The sequence below is a fragment of the Notamacropus eugenii genome, chromosome 1 (assembly GCF_028372415.1).
Source record: "Notamacropus eugenii isolate mMacEug1 chromosome 1, mMacEug1.pri_v2, whole genome shotgun sequence".
Lineage (NCBI taxonomy): Eukaryota > Metazoa > Chordata > Mammalia > Diprotodontia > Macropodidae > Notamacropus > Notamacropus eugenii.
In genome coordinates, this window is record NC_092872.1 from 100,516,075 (window position 1) to 100,529,890 (window position 13,816).

The following is a 13,816-nucleotide window of genomic DNA, read 5'->3' on the forward strand; positions in this document are numbered from 1 at the left end:
TTAACCCCTGTTATTTATTAATTTACTTCCAAATATTTTATAACAATTCACTGCTATTCCTTCACTCCTTAGATTAATATGATGACATTTTAAAGCAAAGACAGGAGAATAATGTACCAGGAATATTAAGCAGAAAAACTGGGAATGGGAACCAAGAACACTGTGCTCCAGTTCTCTCTTACAAGCCTTAGAAAACAACTCTCTTGTGGAAAGCATCTCCCCACTCCTCTACCCTTTCCCCTCCCATCCACCCATAAATATATAGATTATGTAAACAAGGCCAATAAAACTTGTCAAGCAAGTGATCCATCTGACAAATTTCCACATGCAAAACTCAAGCCTGCATTTCTCCCATACCATAAGTAATTCTAGTTCCCCAACAATAACAAACAAGAAAAGGGAGTGGATTTTCTTTGGTATATACAACTGTTTTTCTTTCTTTTCATAACCGGTACAAACCTTCTATTTGGGGGCCAGCCTACAAAATGAACAGATGGAAGGCACTTTCAAAAATTATAAGCAAGTAAATGAGTGGGAGAGAAGAGGATAAAAAGAATTGAAAAACTTTTTTACAAATGCAAAATTGTAGCATGCCTCTAGAAGCTCAAAATTAAATATGAAGAGTACAAAAGTAATAACATGTTGAAAATATTTGCAACCTTACAAGCCACAGTAGATACAAAAATCAAGAAAAAGGGTCTCTGACCTTCTTAACCTTAGATGAGTTCAGATCCACCCCCAGAACTCCCTTCCTGCCTGGCATGAATGTAATTAAGGGGAAGCTGCAGTGGTAATTTCTCTCCTCATTAACTTTCTGATTGGTTTCAGGCTCAGAATTCCACCGGGCAGTAGTTTGTCACCAATTCCAAATGGCCAATCGTTAATACTAATGTTTGTGTAACTAACTGCCAGCATCTGCTACGGCTTCTTGTACTACAATAATGGGGAAAGGGTACATTAGTGCTCCTGTGTTAATTCAGCTTGTGTTCATCAATAGGGAAATCTATGATGTAATTAGCAAAATGCACTGGAGTAGCTGAGTGTTGGAGTCATTTTGTAGATGACTAAACCATAGCAGAAAGCTATAGTGGGCCCTGACACGTTAACCCATCAACACTTAAGATTGTGTTTTGAATTTTACAATTTAGTAGGTTATATTACCATGCTGAGAGATGCCCCATTTAAAGGAGAACACAATTCAAAATTACTAGGAGTTTGGAAGAGAGGCTCCAATGTAATCACATGAAAATAACCAAGAGACAGAACTTCAAAATTAGACCTTCAGTGACTCTCCTGTGCCTAGGTCCTGAAGCACTCAAGATTAACCATGAGATGGGCGACTTTTATAGACATCTGATGTATCTGGTGAAAGGAAAGGAGTATTTTGCCATCTTTTAACCATCAATGTCCCACTTAATTTAACACCAGGTCAACTTAGGACATTTCTTGACTTATGATGGTAGAAAACAATCTTGTGACCTGAGCCAGCTGATGATGATGCTATATCTTGTTTTTAATAATTCAAATAAGGAAAACAAAGTGCCAGTTTGTTTTTATTTTATTAAAAGGAAACACTTGAAAACGTATGTACATAATTACATTAAAAATAACTACAAGAACTGGGAAATTTTGAAATTAACAATAAGCAGATCCCACCAGATTACTGACTGAGGAGCTCCCCTGTTACTGGCAGCCTTAGGTCATACCTTACTTAATTGTTAACAGGAGTGTTAGTTATTGTGTAAAACAAAGAGTCATTTTCCAAGTGCACGTATTACTATTTCCAGTAAGGTCTACAAATAAATAAATTCTCCAATGCCTCGTTGTACTGGGTTTCTTGAAGAATAAGAAAATATAGCATGAAATCTGACAGTATCTACCATACTATAAAATGTTCAAATGTAGTCCCAGAATCAGACCATAGCTATTCCAAGGACCAACCTTCACTAGTACAGAGGCTCATCTTCAGCAGGCTAGCCACTCAGCAATGAATTCTTTGGCCATGGTACCCCACAACAAAGATCAATCTCAAACAGCCCTTAGTCCCCTGAGGCCCATTTCCATTCTGTAGTAAAGTAGCAAAAATGAGTACCAGAAGATGCTAAAAATCAATATAAACATTAATTTAGGTAAGTGACCTACAGGTGTAAATGTGAACTATTTCTTCAATGGCCAATTATTTCATACACAACTGAAAGAATGGAACTGAATCAGTTCTCACAATAAACAAAGCTAGAAGTCAAGAAGTTTAAGTTAGATAGAAGGATGGTCAATACACTCCCTAAGAGGCAAATAAAGGCATTTATGTCATCATACACCCAGAGGCTTCAAGAAATAACAATCTTCTTGCCTTCAAATGCATTTGATGCCAAAATACCGCCATGAAAGCATGGCAACATGTGCCAGGTTGGCAGAGGCAGAAAAACTGTATGAAAGGATTTTATAATAGCCTCTATCCCATGTAAAGATGTATCTTCATACCTGATGACAATGGTGGTAGACACAAATGTATGAACAAAGTATACTGGAAAATGTGCTTCAAATATGAATAACAGAAGTGGGCAAAGGCTTGTGGAGTATTCAGAAGCTTCCCTCTTAAGAATTATAAATACCCTTTCCAGAAGAAAGAAGGTATCAGGTTACAGTGAGTGATGGAAACATGGTACAATGGAAAAAGTGCTAGATTTAAAGCTCTGGGTTCAAATCTTGAATCCCTTCACTGCCAGGAGTTCCAAAAATGACCCATGACTCAAAACGAATCCTTGAAGCTGAAAAGTGAGCAATGATGAAATTAATTGTCACCATTTCTGGTAAAACAGGTAACACAAGGAGGCCCAAAGCCAGCAAACATTTGGTCTCCCTGCCAGGTGACAGCTAAAGGCAACATAGAACCTTATAAAATTATGAAAAGCAAACAGAAAGTTCGATATGAGACCCAAATGAATCCAAATATCTCCAGACCATTAACAGCTAAAACTGTTGGGAGGATAACAAACAGCCAATGAGAAAAACTATGTCAACATTTTTATAATTGTATGTATGTACATACGTGTATGCATGTATGTATGTACACATATTTAGGACAAGAAATACAGTCAAGGAATTAGACTCAATTCAAAAGGAAAACTAGAAAGCAGGCATTTGGGAACATACATAGTGTTTTCATGATCTCATACTGCTCTCTACTACATAAAGACATCTTTTCAACACAAATGCTTTTTCAGTGATGCTTTTATGGCTACAGATAATCAAACAGTACAATCCCCAAGCAATCAGAAGTTGCTGGTGCCCCAAAAGACCAACAGACAGGCACTACAGCGTATTTCTAAAGACAAACTGTGTGCTCCAGAAAAATATTGTTGAGGTAACAAATGATAAAAAAAAGAATGAAGGACAGCAATAGCAAAAGTGAAGGTATTGAGAGTATTAATAAAACATTTAAAAAATACACAGATGACAGACAAGAAAGTTCAGAAGGGGGCATAAACCAACAGGATCATTTTGTTACTACTTCAAGTCTGAGTTCGTTGTTTAATATGCAATCCTCTTTTTTGTTCTCTGTATATTGAAATGTTCAAGTGTGTTTGTAACTTTTGCCTTCAGGTCAAGACAGCATGTATTGGGATTAAGTGACTCACCCAGAGTCACACACCTAGTAAGTGTCTGAGGCTGGATTTGAGTTCAAGTACTCCTAACTTCAGACTTGGTGCTCTCTCCCCTGAACCACCTAACTGCCCCCAACTATTGTTTTCTATAATCAATCAATGGATAAAATTTAATTTAATTTAATTTGAAAAGAGCAAAAGTTAAAAGATAGAAAGCCCCAGCTTTCCTTTGGTACCCATGAAACATGAAGGCTTAAAAGACCATTAGCAAATTGAGATTCTCTATGGAGTTCCTCAAACAAGACATTTCATGCCTTGACTACCCCAAGGTGTAAAATGCTCTCCTCTCCCTTCCCAATTCTTGTTTTGTTTTCTGGCTTCTTTTAAGATTCAGCTCAAAGCCCACCTTCTGAAAAAGGTCCAACTTAGTTCTTTACATGTTTGTCTCTCCCATTAGAATGTACTCTCCTTGAAAATAGTAACTGTTCCCCCATCCTCCTTATTTGTATTGTAAACAATAAATTCACATTGACTAACTGGATATGTACACCATGAATCTGAATCACAGAGGATAGAGAAGGCATAGGCGGGTTCTCACCAATTGAAAGTCAATACTATCAATGAATATCGTCACAGATCTACTCAATTAATGAAATGCATAAACAATTTATATTACAAATTCAATAAAACTTGAATTTACTGCAAAAGTCTGTTTGCATACAGGCTAAGATAAACTACGATAAACTAAGATAGATAAACTAAGATAAAACTTTCTACTCTGAAATATAGACAACCACATACAAGTTAAGCCCTGATATCAAAGTTATTCTTTTTTTATAACACTGATATTACAGACAGTATAAACCAAAATCTACCCCACTACCGTGAAAACAATTAGAAGATTTTCTGATTATATCAACATTTCCAATCCTTTTCTGAAAAGAGGCTAGGAAACCAATAGCCTGTGGCAGATAGATGCTCTTGAATAGCACTGGGGGGGGAAAAAAACCTGTTACCTTCATGCTCTTCTAGATTTTGGAACAGTTTGATGTTGGTTAAGTTTGGGAAGTAGGAGCTCATCTGAAGGCCTAACAAGTAGTTCCTAACTTACTTTAAATTTAATTTTATTTGGGTTTTTTTTGGTTACATTTTAAGTTCTAAACTGCCTCCATCCCTCCCTACCCTGCAATATACAAGGCCCCCATCTGACTAGATAGATAGATAGATAATGGATGAATGGATTAAAAAAGATGTATAATCTCCCTCTCTCTCTCTCTATATATATGTGTGTGTGTATATGCTAGTGTGCAGGTGTTACGTGTGTGTGTGACATATGTGTATAAATCCATACTTTGCTTACTTCTAATGGTTTCTAACTTTCAATGGAGTCTTAAAACATTTAGTAGACTTGGGGTACAGGTTAGTGAGGAAAGAAAAAAATATCTGGTAGAGACTATGATCAAAATTGCAAAACCAAACTCCTTTTGGTTTTAATTTGACTTAGAAGTATTTTCTTATTCAAACACAAAATGTTCCATTAACTGACACCTGCAACAGAAAAACACAACCTGTACAAAGCAGGAAGGCCAAAAGTCTACTCACAGCATACAAACTGTGCCAACGAAGGAACAATGGTTGGCACATAGAATACGCCTGTCAACTTCTACAAATATGATTGGATAATTTTTTAATACTTCTCCATCCAAAATAACCCTATTTGCAACTTAAATACTTGTTATCTTTAAGTCAATTCAATGCTCAAGACACATGAGCCTTGTTTCGTGATTATAAATACCACTTGAGATCATAAGGTTCAGAGGAGGGTGGAGAGCCCCTCTACTTAACTCCATTTTGTAGATAGACCCCACCCTCATTCCTACCCCTGAGCAGAAAACATACTAAATAAATCCTGGCATGGATGGTGAATGGCCTGTAATTCTTTCAATTCTGTTTGGATTTTGGGGTTGTTTTTTCAGTCATGTCTGACTCTGTGATCCCATTTGGGATTTTCTTGACAAAAATAACAGGATTGTTTTTCTATTTCCTTCTCATTTTACAGATGAGGAAACTGAGGCAAACAGAGTTAAATGCCTTGCCTGGAGTCACATAACTAGTGTTTGAGGCCACATTTGAACTCAGGTCTTCTTGATTCTTGGCCAAGCCCTCTATCTACAGTACCACCTAGGTGCCCTATATTCTTTCTAAAGAAAATTTTCCTTTTTTGGTAGTACTCAGATCTTAACATGTTTATTTCTTGTGGTTTTAGCAACTCTAAACTACATAGGATAAATATTAAATTAAAAAAGGATCATGTTCTTGAGTCAGAAAACCTAGAATCAAATTCTATCCATGATACTTACCTACATGACATTAGGAAAGTCATTTAAAATCCCTCAACCTCTATTTATCCGTTAAGGTTAACAGGAAGAGGTCATTCCTAGATCTATGATTCTGTGATCTCTAAGATCTTTTGTTGAGGGTATTCCCTGACATTTATGGTTCAACAGACCAGGTGGTGACTAAGCAGAGACTCGGACCCAGGGCCTCTAACTTCAAATCCAAGATGCTTGTTCTTCCGAAGCTTGCCTGGATTGAAACATTTATTTGCTTATTTGCTCACTCATTTACTTATTTCTTTCCTTTTTTTACTGGCAAATTTCAACATTTACAAATGAATGGCAACCTTACTAATACTAGAAGTGATAAATATGGATCTTAGTTATCAGGTGACATTTTAGGACAGACATTTTTAGCCATTTTTTTATATCACGAGTCCCTTCCTCTTTGGCAATCTGGACCTATGGGCCACTTAAAATTACAATTATGTTTGAAATACAGCTATCAAAATATATACTTTTAAAATTCACAACCCCCAAAATCTATCCATGAATCTCATATTAAGAACCCCTATTTTGAGAAAATATTTCAGTGTTCCAAAGAAACTGACTTTTAACCTGAATGATCCACTAGAAAATCAATGTACTGGAAAAAATAAGAGTGAGATGTGAGAAAACAAGGATGTTTATGCTTGAAAAGCACATTTTCTCTGCTTAAAACTATTAAACTCTTACTAAAAAGCCATTTAAAAATATAAATGTGAGTGATATGTTTTGTTTTTTAAAACTCACTTGTACAGAAGAACAATCATAGCAGCCTCTCTGGTTTTCTAGTGTTTGTAGGAGTAAAAGCATTAAAATTGTTTTTGTTTTGTTTTTTAAATCCGTCTGCCAAGTTTTCCTATGATTTTGTTTCAAAACACTGGTTATCTGGAGGAAGAATTGTCAATCCCGCTTAGTACGTATACACTTAACAATAGAAAACTTTTTCCTACTGTGAGATTCCTGGCCTTCTCACTAGCATTTAAAGTAATTAGGATTATTTTAGATGTCCACAGTTTGGCAAGTTCTGTGTGTAGCACTTTCAAACAGCATTAATTCTTGGCACTCAGAACAAGGGATAAAAGGTAAAGATATGAATGGAGACCTTTCTTTAACCTGATCTATCATGGATTATCTCATTCTTTTCCAGTTCATGCCTGTACTCAAGTTAATAGGGAGGCTGGGTTGTAACTGATGTAATTAGAAACCATGAGCTGGGGGGGAAAGTCCCCTTATTAGTCTCCACCCTCCTACCATAAATTCACTTTTTCAATAATCTTTGAAACAATTAAAGGTAGCTTCCCTCCCCCACCCCCACCTCCACCTGCAATTAAAGGGAGGTAATGGGGGTGGGGACAAGGGGAATTTGGAGGATTAGACTTTCCTTGAAAATACAACTCAAACTGTCAATTTTAAAAGCTAGAGTGGACAGGTTTTTCACAAGGGCCAGTCCTCCACCTGGCACATTTGAATTGGAGTAAACTATGGTAAAGCAATGATCTTATTAGAGCTCATGTAAACAGAACCATACACAGGTGTTCTCACTCCTTGCTAACAGTTTTCTAAATTTGTAATTCTTAAAGAAAATTGTAATGTTTTAAATGCTTGTTGACCTTACATCTAACCATGCTTATATAAGCTGCAGCAGATTATATACAAAAGTTAACACGGAAACTCATTTTTTTTTAAAATAATGCCTTAGCAACCATTCTAAGTATTCCACAAAGAGTTGAATATCAGAAGTCCTCTGTTCTTTTGGGTTTCTCATGACCTTTAGGTGCTGCGCCCAATTCTGCAAAGTTGTGATGAAACTTGAAAATAAAAGATTCTGCTTCTGACTGGCCTAATCCACTCAGGGCCACACAGACCTCCCCATCCCTACCTGCACTTCTGCTGGGTAACTTAAATGTGAATGGTGCTGGAGTTATTCAGTATTCACTAGTCAGATGAACAGCCACTCATGGATAACAAAATCGGGCGAAGACCTAAAGAAACTCCATCTCAGAGGAATGTTATGAGCTTCGAATGAGATATGTGTAAACCTTTTTTTTCTTTGCAAACTTTAAAGCACTATATGACTATGAGTTGTTATAATTAGTATTACCTAGAGATAAGGAACTTCTATCTGAAGGAACAAAACCACCAGTCACAGAATGTTAGCGCACTTCTAGGGACCTTGTCTCTACCCCTGTTCAAGAAACTTCAATGGCTTCCCCCTGCCTCTAGAATAAAATACCAACCCCTCAGTTTGTCATCTAACTTTGCTTCTAGTCTGCCTTTCCACATTTATTACACATTTACTCTTCACCATAAACTCTTTCTGATGTAGCCAAATTGGCCTACTTTCTCTAATCTAAACTTCTGATGTAATGCTGTGTCTCTCACCTCCATGCCTTTGAAAGGTCTGTTGCAATCATGCCTCATCATCCCCACCTCTTAGAATCCCCTCACTTCCTTCAAGGATTAAGGCAAATGTCATCTCCCATGGGACACCTTTCTTGATCTCCTTAATTGCTGGTGCCCAATCCCTCTCTCTCTTCCTGGAATTTTGTAGTATATACTCATCTGTCTACACCCCACCCCTCCTGAAATAAAAGGTAAACTCCTTGAGAGGAAAGAGTATATTTTATTTTCTCTTGGTAACCAGAGACCAAATCTAGTGCCTAGTACACAGCAGGCACTTAATAAATGTGTGTTTGATTAGACTGGACTTTAAAGATCAGTCTCTTTATTTTCCAGGTAAGGGAATTGACTGAAATTCAGAGAGGCTTAAGTGATAATAGTCACATAGCTAATTGGTGTAAGCTTCAGATCAGAATTCAGGTTTCCTGACTCCTAGCCCAGGGTTCTTTCCATTATATATTCCACTTCCAGCCTCCCCTTTTTGTGAGGGTGATGTAGGGTGCAGGTGGGTACAGTTATATAATTATACAGATACTATCCTTTCTTTTTTGAAGGGTGTGAGAAGATGATTGATCAAGCAAACTATTCTCTAAACCACAAGGTGCCTGAATGGAGAAGCAAGAGCAGTTAGGCATTAACTTTCAGACCAAAGTTATCTAGTAAGAAGTACTTCTCTCCCTAAAAAGTTTACAACCAGTGAAGAAAGAAAATATACTTGAATTTGCCTCATATATAATATAAATGTTCTGCAGTAACAGTACTCTAAACAGAGATCACAGGATTATAGATTAGAACAGAAGAAATCTTAGAAGCCATCAAGTCTGCTTCCAACACTCTCCATTTTACAGAAGGGAAAACAGAGACTTGAAGAGATTTAAATGATCTCCCCAGGATCACACAGCTAGTAAATGTCTCAGGCAGGATATGAACTCCTGTTTTTAAATCCAGCATACTATCCACTATACCACCTACCTGACCTGTGCCATCAGCGAAATATATGAATAGAAAAAGAGAGCCAAGTTAGAGAGGGATAATCTCTCACATTCACAATAATCTCATATTCCCCATTGGTAGCCATGTCAAATGATCTAGCAGAAGGCTATTAGCACACTGGGTAAGATCCCAGGTCTGGATTTATAAGAGGGCACAGAATAGGCAGACATGGATATTATTGAAGGGAATGTTCCTACTGACAAGGGAATTACTCAAGTAACAACTGCCCTGTCTGTAGCATTTAATCATGATGATGTCTGACCTTAGACACAATCAGAACCCACCAGGTACCAAGCAGTCCCTGCCCTGTAGTTTGGTGGAGAATGGAGGACCCTGTTCTTTACCAATCCCTCCTCTCTCCTTCCTTCCTTCCTCCTGTTTTTAGATGCTTGGTCAAGCAGTCAAGTCAATTATTTATTAAGAACTTAATATATGCCAGAGTGGTGTTGGGAGTAGGTTTTTGCTCTCATCTTCCCCCAAAAGAAATTGCTATTTTCTTTGAAAAACGTAGGGTGATTTTTTTCGTTCCTTGAAGTTTTTTTCTTTTCTTTTTGGAGGCAATCAGGGTTAAGTGACTTGCCCAGGGTTACACACAGATAGTAAAGTTTTTTTTTTTTAAATATTATGAACTTTTAAAAAATGAGCAAACCAAAATATTTCAATATTTGAAGGAAAGAAAAAGAGTATTATAAATGATACTATGAACTTAAATATGCATTAAATTTAATGATAGTAACAAATCTATCTGCATTCTCTTCTTCCTACTCTATTCCTCACCCTTCCCCCAACAAATAAAAGCCTTTTTCTCGTAACAGACAAGTTTAGTCAGGACAATACTGGCTGTGTCCAAAAGTATATTTCTAACAATCTATACCTCTTTGCTGAGAGATGGGAAGTATTCTTCTTATCAGTCTTCTTGATTTATGACTGCTCACTGCATTATCAAGTTTTTCAAACTTAAATACAAATTAATCATTATTAAGTCTTTCAAATTTGTAAAAATTTGCATTGTTGATTACAATGTAGTCATTGTATGAACTGTTCCAGATCTGCTCACTTCCTTCTCCATTAGTTAATACAAACCTTCCTAGGTTTCTCCAAATACGTCCCTTTCACTTTTCCTTACAGCATAACAATATCGCATTACATTCATATACAACAATCATACTCCCCAGCTGACAAATATTCACTTTGTTTCCCACTCCTTTCTACAAACAAAAGCACTGGTGGGAAACACTTGCTTACAAATTGATCTTTCCCTTCTATCTTTGTCCTCTGTGGACTCTGTGCTCAGTTGGCTGTTGTCCTTTGTTCTCCAAGAGGACCAAAATGACATTGCTAAGAGAAAAGTCAAGTTTCAAGGTGTCTGAGTGTAGTCAATCAGACCAATACGAGCTCGGAATGCTCTACCACAGACTGGGCACAGATAGTCCACAGGAACACTTGGGGTACATCTTACATTTCCTTTGAGCTATTTCAATTCTGTTTTGCTCATAAAGCACAGCACCCTTTCTGATGTGGGCACGCCATGCTGAGCGGTCCTGTGCCAGTGTCTCCCATGTGGCACAGTCAAATCCAAAGTTCTTGAGAGAGACCTTGAGAGTGTCCTTGTATCGCTTCTTCTGACCTCCAGGTGATCACCTGCCCCATGTGAACTCTCCATTAAGACAGAGGTTTTGGCAAGTGTACGTTTTGCATTTGAACAACGTGGCCAGCCCATTGGAGTTGTGCTCTCTGAAGCACAGTTTGAATGTTTGACAGGTTAATTGTGTTTGGCAGTGGTGGTCAAAGGAGTGTACTGGTTAGTGACTCTATGGATATACTTCCAGATTGCTTTCCAAAATGGCTAGGCCCATCAACAGAGCATCATTATGCCTACTTTTCCTCCCCCACACCTGCCACCAGCCCAAGGAGGACGCACCAAGCACGCACCAGGTATGCACCAGGTCTCCTGGTGCTGCCAACAGGATATGGTCATCTAAAGCAATCTCTTCCCACTCCTGCACCCCCAAGTTTACTGGTTTAGTTTCAACAATTTTAATGTTCAGGGTAAGGTGACTTCTGGTTTCCTTCATCATTCATTTATACTCAAAGGAGCAAAGTTAAGATCTACTCTAAAGTGAAATTGGAGCCTGTTATTTTATGTCTTTTGACCCAACTCAGGCTTTGACACAACACATAGGACTCAGGTTACACAGAAACACTTTTAGTCCAGGGCCAAGGATCAAGCTAAGTTCTTCCAGGAATAGTAACTTGTGATGAACAGCACCTAAAAGTCTTTATACTCAATATTGCCAAAATAGCATTAGTTCAATTAAGCTTTTTTAGGATAAACTCTGGAAGCTCCTTGAGGACAAGGCCCATAAATGTGCTTTTTCCCCTTTTGTTTCAATCATGAGTGCAGGCAACCAACCATTAAGCTGAGGAGGGACTGATAGGTTAAATTTCATAGTCCACAGGCTAAAAAAATTCCAGGCCTCTGTTTGTTCACTTTGAGGAGACTGAATGAGGTGACCTAAGTTCCTTTGTGGATTCTTTAATAATCTTTACAGGATCTCTATGAATACCAAAAGTAAATGCTATAATTCAGGTGTGAGGGAAGACAGAAAACATTTATTAAACACTTCCTATGTGTCTGACATTCAGACAAGCAATTTACAAATACTATCTCATTTAGTCTTCACAATAACTGAGATTTTCCCCATTTTACTATCTTCACTTTACAGTTGAGGAAACTGAGGCAGACAGATGGAGTGACTTTGCCCAGCTAGGAAGTATCTAAGGCTGGACTTGAACTCCAGTCTTCATGACTCCAGGAGCCACCCACATCACTGCCCCCTAGGGTTAAAAGGGGTTAAGAGCAAGTGTCTGATTAATGTTAATGTTATAAGGTTAAAGTTAATGTTTGGTTTCCTTCCTAAAATCCTAAATCCTAAAGTTTTCATATTCTCCTTCTAGTTAGTAAGTATGACTTTGGAACCCCTTTCTAACCCAGGCTGGTTGTGAGCTGTTTTGGCTAATCCTAATAATATAAATATAATTCAAAAACGTTTTTTAAAACAAAATTGTCCAATTATTTGTCTTGGCTTAGAAGAAAAACCCTGGATTTACAGCCAGAGAAACTGGATTTAAATTCCACCTTAGGCACTTACTAGCTAGTTCTTTAAGCATAGGTGAACCATGGATGTTCTCTGGGCCTGTTTTCTTACCTGGAAAATGGGAATAAGAAGATCTGGAATCCCTCCCTCACAAGGCTCAAATGAGACGATTTACCTAAAGCACCTTAAAAATTCTAAAGGGTGATTTAAAACATCAGTTTTTATTCGGGCATATGGCATAAATGAGACAGCACTCTCTGCTGTCAGAGAATTTGGGTTTCAATGCTGACTCAGCTGCTTACAACCTGTAAAGAGCTAGGAAGTCACCAGTTTCCCCCTCTGTAAAAAGGGATTAAATTATCTGTACAGTGTGCTTCAGCTCCAATTCCTGCGAAGCTGGGTTAAGTTCCATCTGACACTGATTTGCTATACAACTCTGGGTAAGATGCTTTGCTTACCTACCTACTCTAGTCTCAGTGACCAGAGGACAGATGGTCAGACAAGTCCTATTAGCAGTATCTTCTCCCATTCAAATAGGTTTCAATCTGTGCACACATTTTCAACATAGCACGACTTTTTAAACCACAGCTTTACATAGTGGTTTGTTTCCTCAGAGGCACAGTGACGTATCCTTAATGACTAAAATTAAAAAAAAATTCAAAGCTCAAACTGATGTGAACCTTGTTTAACCAAAAAGAAAAATGAAAATAATGATTGTAGAATGAGGCAGCTGCACGAGATCTTAAAACTTTTTTTTTTTTTTGTATCATGGATCTCTTATCTCTTTGGCATCTGGTGGAAGCTATAGACCACTTCTCAGTTTAATAGTTGGTTGTCTACATTCATAACTGAAGGGAGGAAAAAAGGTAAATCTCAGTTAGGAGTTAATGAAAACAAAGATGAGTTTTCTTCCTCCATCTAAGTTCAGTGACTTCTTGAGATCTATCCATGGACCCCAGATTATAAACACCAAGTCTTGACTCTTGGGGTCCAATGATGTAAGCCTCTTGTGTCTGTCTACTCCCCCCTTTACGGCAATACATTCCATTGAAATCTGACACATAATTCTACATGATATTTTGTGATTATTTAATATTTTAAATATCTCATTTTAAAATGTACATCTTTAGCATATCTCTGAGGTTAACACTATTTTTAGCAGGACTTTCTTCATTAAAAAGGACATAATTCTGTCCATTTTAGGTAAATGTAAATATAATACAAATACGAAAAGCTACTTTTAAAATGACTGTCATATAACTTGTCACTCATAATTCAAAAATGTAGTGCCTAAAATTAATGTGTTAATGAGTTAATGGACCATAAACTGGAGGGCTTA

At 37.4% G+C, this 13,816-nt stretch overlaps 1 protein-coding gene across 1 annotated transcript in view; it reads right to left on the reverse strand.

Annotated features, from left to right (window-relative positions):
- Nucleotides 1-13,816, reverse strand: part of DMRT1 (doublesex and mab-3 related transcription factor 1) — a 144,691-nt gene that overhangs the window by 1,331 nt on the left and 129,544 nt on the right. The window lies entirely within an intron of this gene.